Consider the following 11351-nt stretch of genomic DNA (forward strand, 5'->3'; position numbering starts at 1 on the left):
CGCTACGAGCAAACCGTCTCTAAAGTCATCTACGTCGCAAACAACATACACGTAAGTTTGAGGGTGTAAATATCTCATTTATTTCATGTCTCTACTATTTTTATGAGTTTATGAGCATGAACAATGCATAACACGATTCAAATATAGGTTAGACGAGCCAAAATCGAGTTTTGGCCCGAGACAGAAGCCCTTTGCTATGCAAAGTGGCTCGCGCCTCTTGTGGGTCTTGGGTCAGACTCATCCGTATTTGTTCTCGTCTTTCCTCTTTATTTCATTTCTTATTTGTAATCGGTTTTTACCATTTCAAATGTTTCAAATCATTTTTATGACAAACTTTTAACCATAAATCATAATCACCCTTGGTTCTTTATACCATGACGGTTTAATCCGTGACTCGGTGATATTATTGGTTAATTACAAATTAATGGGTATTTTAACACCCTTTTCTTTTATATAGCATTTTTCTCATTTGTATACATTTGTAAATATATTAATCATAATTCATAATCATCCTTGGTTCTTTATACCATGTCGGTTTAATCCGAGTACGATGACAAACTTGATTAATTACAAAGAAATGAACTTAACATATTTAGTTCAAATCAAACATTTTACATTTCTATTTGTAAACTATGCTTTTCAAACATGCAAATTCGACAACGAATATTACTAACATAATAGTAATTATTCCGAGTCATGCAAACAATACTTGCAAATTATTTAATCACAAATACGGTTTTAAACAACCTTTTCAACAACCAGGAGACGCCCCCTAGGGTCGGCTCATGGCTCGCGCCCCAAGTGGCCTCCTGTTCTCATATTTCAAAACCCGGGCAGAGCCCCTCCCTTCGCCAATAGGCTCGCGCCCCTATGGGGCTGCCTGGCGCTGTTCTGCCTCGTTTTTAGCACTTGTCTAGGACGATCCCGATTACGGTTAATCCGAATACATGACGGATTAGATTGACAAACTTACGTTTTTACACTTTGTCATTTAACATCCTTTTTCAAATAAATGGATCGTGTTAAGCATCATAATCAGAACTTGGTAAATGGATGTTTAATTTCCGTTTTCACATGTAAATCAATATAAATCCAACTTTGACATCTTATACTTGATACTTGGACAAACAAACTGACTTAGGAAAGGTCACATGTTAGGTTAAAACTTTTGGATGCGCATTCATGCATTTTAACCGTTTTATCAACTTTTGTACTTAAACAACCACGATCAATCAGTAGAGGCCGCTAACGCGGGCGGGATTGGGTGTCCGATTAAAGGGCTTCCCAATACGTACCCTCACCCCTTACTCAGAACCTTTGGATAGTGGATGGCCTTATCCAGGGCGTACGAGAGTCATTTTAGACATAGAATGCTAAAAGGGGGACGAGTCCTTATCTTTAGTACCTATGTCAAACACCGCTTTTTGCCTTGATTGACCTAGGTATAAAGTGGATTCGAACGGGTTCCAAGCATCCCACAAATGCTTGGTGGCGACTCCGAACATCTCTACATCTTTTCGCGTCCTTTGCCGAGACGAAACCGACCGATCTAAAGCGATCCGGTCGAAAGCATTTTACGCCGCCGAGCGTGGCTTTCAAGAGACCGATGTACGTCCAACTATTGGCTTGGCATGCATGTGGCCCATGTCCACAGTTTATTATTGATTCAAGTCACTATCGGGTCAGGTCATTATTGAGCTAGGTCATTGCGGGTTTGAGATATGTTTTGTGTGGTTTGACTCCTCAATTTATTATCGAGTTGATTTTATTATTATTATTTTACTAGTCAGAGTTGAATTCTGATTATTTAGCGACTTTTACGATTATTTGATGTTAAATACTTTTATAAACATAGTTCATAATACATAAAAGTAATTTAATTGTTGCTTAATTCTTGTTAATGATGATTAGTTATGAAACATTCTGGGTGGGAATCCTCAGTGGGCTCGATTGTCTGGTTTTATCAATAATCTTTGAGGAAAATACAAATATGATAAAATCTCATTTCTGCCTAATGGAACCTTTCTTGTTCATTTCCCGATTATGGAATGTAAGGAATTTGTCCTTAAACAAGATTTCCCCATGTTTTAAATTAAGCCATTAGTTGTTAAATCATAGAGTAAAATAGCTTCGTGAGCTAAGGAACCTGTCAAATTTATGCTATATGGATTCGTCTGTGTGAACTTGGTCTAAAATTGTGGGGGGGGGGGGATATCTAACCAAGTTAGCATCCTTAGTTGGGACTTATCTGAGAGCAGATGGTGCTACCTTAAATAAGACTCGTCTATGTATAATAGGTTAATGGTGGAAGTACAAGTTGGTCAATAATTCCCAGATAAGATCTATTTCAAAGATGAGAAAGGAAATGAAGTATGTGTTTGTGTGGAATATGAGTGGAAGCCAGTAGTATGTGGGTCTTGTAAGGACATTGGTCATACAAAGGATAAGTGCAGAAAAAAAAAGCTGCACCGTGCCATGTTCAGGTTTGGAGGCCATTTGTGAAACATGTTAGTAATCCTGATGATGATAGTCCTACAAGGAACCCTATCCCTGGAGTGACCCCAAGATTCCCCCATTTGGTGGCCCTACAAGGCATGATTCCTTTGAAATTCCTACACCAACTATCCCTATAATTCAACTTGCTAGGTAGGAGCATAATGTCATTACTCATATTAGGCCTGGCATTTCTTATCTGGAGGCTACATCACGAGAAAAGGACAAAGATAAGCCTGAAATGTAGGAAGCAGAAGGGAGTGGAACCAACCAAAGAGATGATAATGGATAAATTAGGTTTCTGGAATGTGAGAGGTATGAATAACCCAAATAAGCAATTAGAAATCAAAAATTTTTTGTATAAGAATAAAGTTGGCTTATTTGGATTAGTAGAGACTAAAATAAAGGATCGCGATTTTAAGGTTGTTCTTAATAACTTAGGACATTATTGGTCTGGTATCAATAATAATAGACATCATCATGGGGGAAGAGTGTAGATAATCTGGATACCTCAGTTGGTTTCTATCCTCCTTGTAACCAGTTCTGATAAACAAATTACTATGGAGGTTAAGGAAATTAGCTCATGTGACATCTTCTGGTATACTGTGGTTTATGGTTCTAATTCTGACAGTGACATAGAAAGATTATATCTGCATCTTCATCATCTTAAGGACTTATGTACTAAACCTTGGTGCATTTATGGAGATTTCAATGTTTTACTGAATTATAATGAGAGGTTGAGCAGTGAAGTGTCATGGAATGAAATAAGAAATTTCAGGCAGTGTGTGGATTATTGTGAGGTTACTGATACCACTGCCCAGGGTTCTTTCTTTACCTGGAGCAACAAGCAACCACTTGCTACTAGAGTTTTTTCAGGATTGATAGGTGCCTCGTTAATATAGATTGGATGGCTCTTTACCCTGATTGCAATGCTTACTTTATGAATGAGGGGAATTTTGATCACTGTCCTTGCATCTACTATAGAAGGAGTGAAGTCTGTGTCATAAAAACCTCATTCAGATGCTTTAACATGTGGAGTATGGATCCTCATTTCATTGAGATTGTCAAGCATGAATGGGATAGAAATATTTTTGCGATTAAAATGTATCAAGTGGTCATTAAGCTCAGAAACCTGAAAAAAACTCTTCAGGAGTTGAACAAGAATAGGTTCTCTGACACTAAGAAGACTGCTGATATTGCCAAACTTTTCCTGGATGAATTGCAAAGCAAAATGCACTTGAACCCATATGATCATAACATCCTGCAAGCTAAGAAGGAGGTTGTTGATTCATATGCTATGTTAAAAACATAAAGCTAGAATTAGCTTTCTGCAACAGAAAACTAAAACGAAGTGGCTTAAAGGAGGGGATGAGAACACCAACTATTTTCACAGCCAAATTAAAGCTAGGCACATTCATAACAAAGTATTACAAATTACCGATGTTAATGGCATAACTCATCATGAACCCTAAGACATTGAGCAAGCTTTCTTGGATTGTTACACTGATTTATTTGGTACAAGTAAGGAGACTGATACCATCGTTTCAGTACCAAAAATAAATACCTAGCTACTACTAACAGAAGTCAGCGGTAAGTAGGGTCGATCTCCACAGGGAGGCGGTCACTATCTACTTGTCTACTAGGTCTGTCTAATGTCACAGTGTGGGGGTTTTGATTTGATTTAACTAAGCTACTGAGACTAAGGCAAGAGAAATAAAGATAAGAGAAATTAACAAGTAAGAGAGAGGGAACTAGGATTTTGGGTCATCAATGAACGTCAGTCAATCGCAGTTAAGGTCATAGATCAGTCGATGTATCGGTCTAAGGGGCAACGAATATCTCCTTTCAGTCTCAATTCGCCCTAAAATGCTATTAGCTTAACTTTCGCCCTCACTAAAGCATCCAATTGTTCACTGCGGGTCTCACCCCTTCTAACCTTTCGGTCTAGGTCAAGGCTTACCAAAATTAAAGGGCTAATTGCATCGATTCAACTAGCAGGATACAGTTATAGCAGCGATTAACAACATAGACTAAAACAACAACGACAACCTACAAACCTAATTAGCAATTTAACATTAGTCCATTGAATCACCAAATCCTAGCAGAGAGAATTAGCTAGACATAAATAAAGAAAGAACAAGAATAAAGGGAAGAAAAACAATAAGCATTAATTAAATTAAAGAAAAAAGGGAAAGGAAGAAAGTTACAGTAGAAAAGGATCCGGAAAATAGGAGAGAAAATAGTATTCAACAGTAACCAGAGGAAAAAGTAACGTATGATGTGTGTCGAGAGTTACAAATGACGTCTCCCCTTCCTATTTATAAGAAAAATAGGATTTTATTTAACCTAATGACGGATTAAAGCTAAAAGCCTGAGCCCATAAGAGAAACCACTCGATCGAGTGGTTTAAAACTACTCGATCGAGTAAAATAAAGCTTAAACCACTCTCGATCGAATAGAAAATTTACTCGATCGAGTAAATCCTAAAATGCAACTACTCGATCGAGTAGAAAAAGGACTCAATCGAACATAATTGTACTCGATCGAGTACTTTCCAACGCACAATTCCTGCTTCACGCACTGAACTTCAAACGGCTGCCATTTCTTCGTTACTTGGGCAAACAGGGCGATTCCAGTGGCGTTGGAAAGATAAGAGGACAAGATTTCATATCCAATTCGAATCACCTGAATATCAGTTGTAGAACTCGAGATATGGCTCTTCAAAGTAGGCACTAGCAATTTGAAGTTCTTCCTTTACTCGCCTAGCTATCTTTCTTCTTTGCGCATCTCAAAATAGCTACATTCCCGCTCCAAATTCACTCTTCCTCCAAATGCATGCTAAACGACGGTAAAAGGCTCGATTTCACTATTTTCTGGTTCATTCCTGCAAATAAGACAAAATAAACCAAAGTAGCATATTCGGGGCATTTCGTAGCATAAAACTACGATAATAACATAGAAATACGTGCATAAAAAGGCCTAAAAGGACTATATAAAATGCACGTATCAAATCTCCCCAAACCAAAACTTTACTCGTCCTCGAGTAAACTAAATGCAAATTAATGGAACGGAAAAGATAACTCAGGGCTAGCTATAACTTATCTACTTAAAACAATTTAATGCAAACTAAAATCAACAGTTACATCTACAATGGTCATTACGCAAACGAATTATAAGATGTCCATAAATAAAGCTGACCTATCAACCCTGCAAGACCGACAAAATCGGACTCTCACGTGGTCACTCTTCTCTCATGAAGCAAAGGGTGAAAGTTATGTATAAGAGAGAAAGAGAAAACAGTCACTCACCTAGACTGCGACCTACATAACATGCATGCAACAAAAATGATAGACGATTCAAGTACTACACATACATTCCAACCAACAATGTCCGTCACAGCTAAGGGCTTACAAATAGTATGGGAATAGTGAGGGTCAGGTGAGAAAAGGCAAAACAAGTTATGGAAATGTGGAGGTAAAAGCGTCAAGCTAGTTCCTAACAGGACCATATAAGACCGTCCGAATCTCAACTGACTGAAAAATAAACACAAGTGCCCTTCACTGGCACACATCTCACTACCCAAAACACACTATCTTCTCAAAAAAAATGTAAAATAAAACGGAGGAGTGAGACCGTCACAAGATAAAAGTAGCACATACGGTCTCATGAATCAAACCAACTCAAATTCTTTCAACTTTTTTTTGTTTCTTTTTCTTCTCTGCCTCACGTGTGATTCCTCTTTTTCCATTTTTGTTTTTTTTTTTTCTTTTTATTCACACGTATACTTTTTTTTTCATTTTCTTTTCTTTCTCCCTTTCTCATTCTTCTACCAACTCCAAACAAATGAACATACGAGCCAAATCACGATATGGATCAAAATACCGCAAAAATTACACTAAACTAGCTTGACAAGGCAGGCTTAATTATGGATGTAGCTAATGGGTCAAAAGGCTAAATTTGGCTTAAGTGGAGCTAAATGGGTGAAAAATGTAAGAAAGGGAAATTCGCAAGCGTCTCCTTGCATGTGACACCGACCACAAACCCGAATGTATGCATTTGACAAGTAATCGAATTTCATGAATTTGCAATAATGATGAACATGTTATGCAAGGAGTAATACTCTCAATTCCTATGCAAACTGGTCATGAATGTCACCAGTTATATAGCTCTAGAACTCAGAAATTATAGAGTAGGTTGCCAATTTATCAGGTCAAGTCTAAACAGTCAGCTAAATTTGAACAAAAACTCGTAGATATGCGCAAGACTCAACAAATAACTGTCAATTAGATGTAAGGCTCAAGTAAAAATGACAAGTTAAAGTGCAATTTCATCACGGAAATCTACCGTTCCGACTCAACCTATATGCAAAAATAAACGTGAATTTTTTTTTTTTCGTTTTTTGATTTTTTTTTTTTTACAGAATGAAGAACAATGCATACAAAAATTAAACGTGATAAAAGAAATGCAAATAAAAACAATATGCAGACACAGATATGGATACATAGCCTCCCCAAACCAAACCGTACAATGCCCTCATTGTACCCAAAAATAGGAAAAGGAAATGCAAACTAAAAAAGGGAGAGTGAAGATGCGGAAAACTTACACGATAACGCGAAGAAGGGACCTCCCCAAACCAGCCAGCAACATGGGAGGTCACAAACAGCTTCATAGTGGTGTCATAGGAACCGAATCAAAGCAAGAAAACTCGATCGAGAGAACCGATTATTAAACAAAATAAAAACTGAAATGTTTGAAAAACAACTAAAAATAAAATCTCCGGGTTGCCTCCCGGGTAGCACTAGTTTCAGACAGGTCCCAGCTCGACCTTCTTTCTTCATCCATTTTGCTCCGATCGATTACAATCAAAGCAGCTCAAAGCTCTTAGCATGAGATCATATATCTGCGCATGTGCTACACAAGAGCATAAGTAGCACCATGATATAAAAATAAAATAGGAAATTGAAATATTTAATCGTTTAAGCCTGACAAATTTCCTATGACAACTCCTAAATTTGTCCACAAAATAAAGGAGCTCAGGAGCAATTAACAATAATCTAAGGTCCCGTTTCAGATTAACAAATTTATGACGACAAGAACGGTGGAAAACTGTTAAATCATTTGACCAACTGGGAGGGAGTATAGCATTAAAAGAAAAAACACGAGTCATACGAGGTAGCGTACTATTAATATTAACAACAATAAAATTATCGCTAACTACCTCAGGTGGATTGCTCTCAATGTCGGAATCATTGACAAAAGAATATATTACCTCATCCGTGCTAGGAGCAATTACCGACTCAGCTACCTTCTCGTCACCCTCCTCTGTGGAATCCGTCCCGTAAATCGCAGCCTCAAGCGCATCCAGCTCAGCTTTGAAAAGGGGAGATTCACCGTAACCATTATCTTCATAAAAATTGTCATCTAGAACGAACCCAAGTGACAAATCGTTGCTCTCTCTGGCCAAATCAGTCAATCGAGTAGAAATGTTACTCTATCGAGAACTTTCCTCTTGATAATCACTCGATCGAGCATATGAAGCAACTCGATCGAGTACTACCTCTAAGCAGTTGTTCGATCGAGTGGAATAAAGTGCTCGATCGAACGATTCTTCGGGTATTTCACTCGATCGACTAATATATGTCACTCGATCGAGTGATTCTTGCTGTACAGTGCTGAAATCCTCGTATAAGGCATCATTATCTGATAGAACTTCGTAATCCGATTCATCCCAATCATCAGAATCAGCTAACTGAGCTATTTGAGACTCGAGCTTATCAAATTGCACACAAGTGTGTCTATCACCTTCTTGCACTTGGAGTGCAAGCGCCTTCATCACAGATTTCAGCTCCGCAATCTCTTCTTTCCGTATATCAGGAGGAGGAGGAGGAGCTTGTTGTTGCGGTGGCCAGATAAATGGAGGCTGTTGGTAGCCTCGTTGATAGGGTAGATATGGCGGCACAACTACAGAGGAATTGCTAGCTTGTCTACGATGCTTGAACGCGTAGACCTCGTCGTTCTCTGCCATGCAATTAGCTGCATTGTGCTCAGCAGCACCACATCTCCCATAGTAAATCACCTGCTGCGCCATATAATGGAACACAGGTGACAGGTCAAAGGTACTCAAGCCTTCCCTTTGACGATCTTTTACCTAGAACTGTCTAGGTAGGACCTGTAGGGCCTATCAAAACAACACTCAAGGAAAAAGATAAGAACTGCCTCAAGGAATAAATCCCTTGAGGCTAAAGACAGACAAAAAGAAACAAGTAAATAAATAGTTGCCTCCCCGGCAACGGCGCCAAAATTTGATACCGTCGTTTCATTACCAAAATAAATACCTAGCTACTACTAACAGAAGTCAGCGGTAAGTAGGGTCGATCTCCACATGGAGGCGGTCACTATCTACTTATCTACTAGGTCTGTCTAATGTCACAGTGTGGGGGTTTTGATTTGATTTAACTAAGCTACTGAGACTAAGGCAAGAGAAATAAAGATAAGAGAAATTAACAAGGAAGAGAGAGGGAACTAGGATTTTGGGTCATCAATGAACGTCAGTCAATCGCAGTTAAGGTCACAGATCAGTCGATGTGTCGGTCTAAGGGGCAACTAATATCTCCCTTCAGTCTCAATTCGCCCTAAAATGCTATTAGCTTAACTTTCGCCTTCACTAAAGCATCCCATTGTTCACTGCGGGTCTCACCCCTTCTAACCTTTCGGTCTAGATCAAGGCTTACCAAAATTAAAGGGCTAATTGCATCGATTCAACTAGCAGGATACAATTATAGCAGCGATTAACAACATAGACTAAAACAACAATGACAACCTACAAACCTAATTAGCAATTTAACATTAGTCCATTGAATCACCTAATCCTAGCAAAGAGAATTAGCTAGACATAAATAAAGAAAGAACAAGACTAAAAGGAAGAAAAACAATAAGCATTAACTAAATTAAAGAAAAAAGGGAAAGGAAGAAAGTTACAGTAGAAAAGGATCCGGAAAATAGGAGAGAAAATAGTATTCAACAGTAACCAGAGGAAAAAGTAACGTGTGATGTGTGTCGAGAGTTACAAATGACGTCTCCCCTTCCTATTTATAAGAAAAATGGGATTTTATTTAACCTAATGACGGATTAAAGCTAAAAGCCCGAGCCCATAAGAGAAACCACTCGATCGAGTGGTTTAAAACTACTCGATCGAGTAAAATAAAGCTTAAACCACTCGATCGAATAGAAAATCTACTCGATCGAGTAAATCCTAAAATGCAACTACTCGATCGAGTAGAAAAAGGACTCGATCGAACATAATTGTACTCGATCGAGTACTTTCCAGCGCACAATTCCTACTTCGCGCACTGAACTTCAAACGGCTGCCATTTCTTCGTGACTAGGGAAAACAGGGCAATTCCGGTGGCGTTGGAAAGCTAAGAGGACAAGCTTTCATCTCCAATTCGAATCACCTGAATATCAGTTGTAGAACTCGAGATATGGCTCTTCAAAGTAGGCACTAGAAATTTGAAGTTCTTCCTTTACTCGCCTAGCTATATTTCTTCTTTGCGCATCTCAAAATAGCTACATTCCCGCTCCAAATTCACTCTTCCTCCAAATGCATGCTAAACGGATGGTAAAAGGCTCGATTTCACTATTTTCTGGTTCATTCCTGCAAATAAGACAAAACAAACCAAAGTAGCATATTCGGGGCATTTCGTAGCATAAAACTACGATAATAACATAGAAATACGTGCATAAAAAGGCCTAAAAGGACTATATAAAATGCACGTATCAAAGACAGCCAAGGTTAATAAGCCTACAATCAGAACTGCGCCCCTGCTAACTGAGTATAATGCCAACTCCTTGTTGAAACCAGTGTCAGATGATGAAATTAGACGATGTATATTTTTTATACCTCCCTCAAAAAGTCCAGGGCGTGATGGATACACTAGTCAATTTTTTAAGGACTACTGGGACACTGTTGGGAAAGATATTTGTGAAGTTGTTAATGGTTTCTTCCATTCTGGTCAGCTTTTGGAACAGCTAAACACCACTACCATTACTCTTATTCCTAAAGTTTCAAATCGTAAGAGTGTTATGGAGTTCCGCCCTATAGCTTGCTGCAACATCTGTGACACCCCCATATACCAAGGTGTCTTACCAGGACCACCTAACCATGAGAGACCATCACCATCTCGGTTGCCTGAAGTTAGTATATCAAAGTTACTAATCCAAAACACGATTAATAAAGTATAAATAATTAATGGTTACATGTTCCAAAATCCAAAAACCAAAAACCAAAGTAACTGTTACTAATGTTCAACAACTAAAACTGAATGCAAAAACTCCTGACAGCGGAAGCTAGACTCGAGTGATGACTCCCGAGGATGACCCCATAGCTATTAAACATCATCACCTGTCGCAATCTGCTCACCATCCCCGAGTGGATCACCACAGATTTTGCAAAATAACAACGGGGTCAGTTACTGTATAATCAAAATAAGACAAGTACAAAAGACAAACTGCTGATCATCATCCACCTCCAACGCCCAATCACATATCATAACTGACTACACACTAAAGTGTGTAGCCCTGCCTGATTACTCAACGCAACAGATACTCCTCACCGCCAGTGGGGGACCGCAGCCTTGCCCACGTAAGCCCCGCTCATCAACGAGCGATAACCTTGTTCATTAATGTGCACATCCCCTTCTGTGGTGGATTCCATAGAGGGCGAAACTAGAGCGTGAAGCCACTCCCGCAAGTGACTCCACTCAACCGAGGACGCACCTCGCAAACATCATCATCAACCATCACCACACCAACACTAACTCCAACACTCCAACAACGATCAGCAGATAATCAATCATTCA

Source organism: Silene latifolia, unplaced genomic scaffold (genome assembly GCF_048544455.1).
Source record: "Silene latifolia isolate original U9 population unplaced genomic scaffold, ASM4854445v1 scaffold_224, whole genome shotgun sequence".
NCBI lineage: Eukaryota > Viridiplantae > Streptophyta > Magnoliopsida > Caryophyllales > Caryophyllaceae > Silene > Silene latifolia.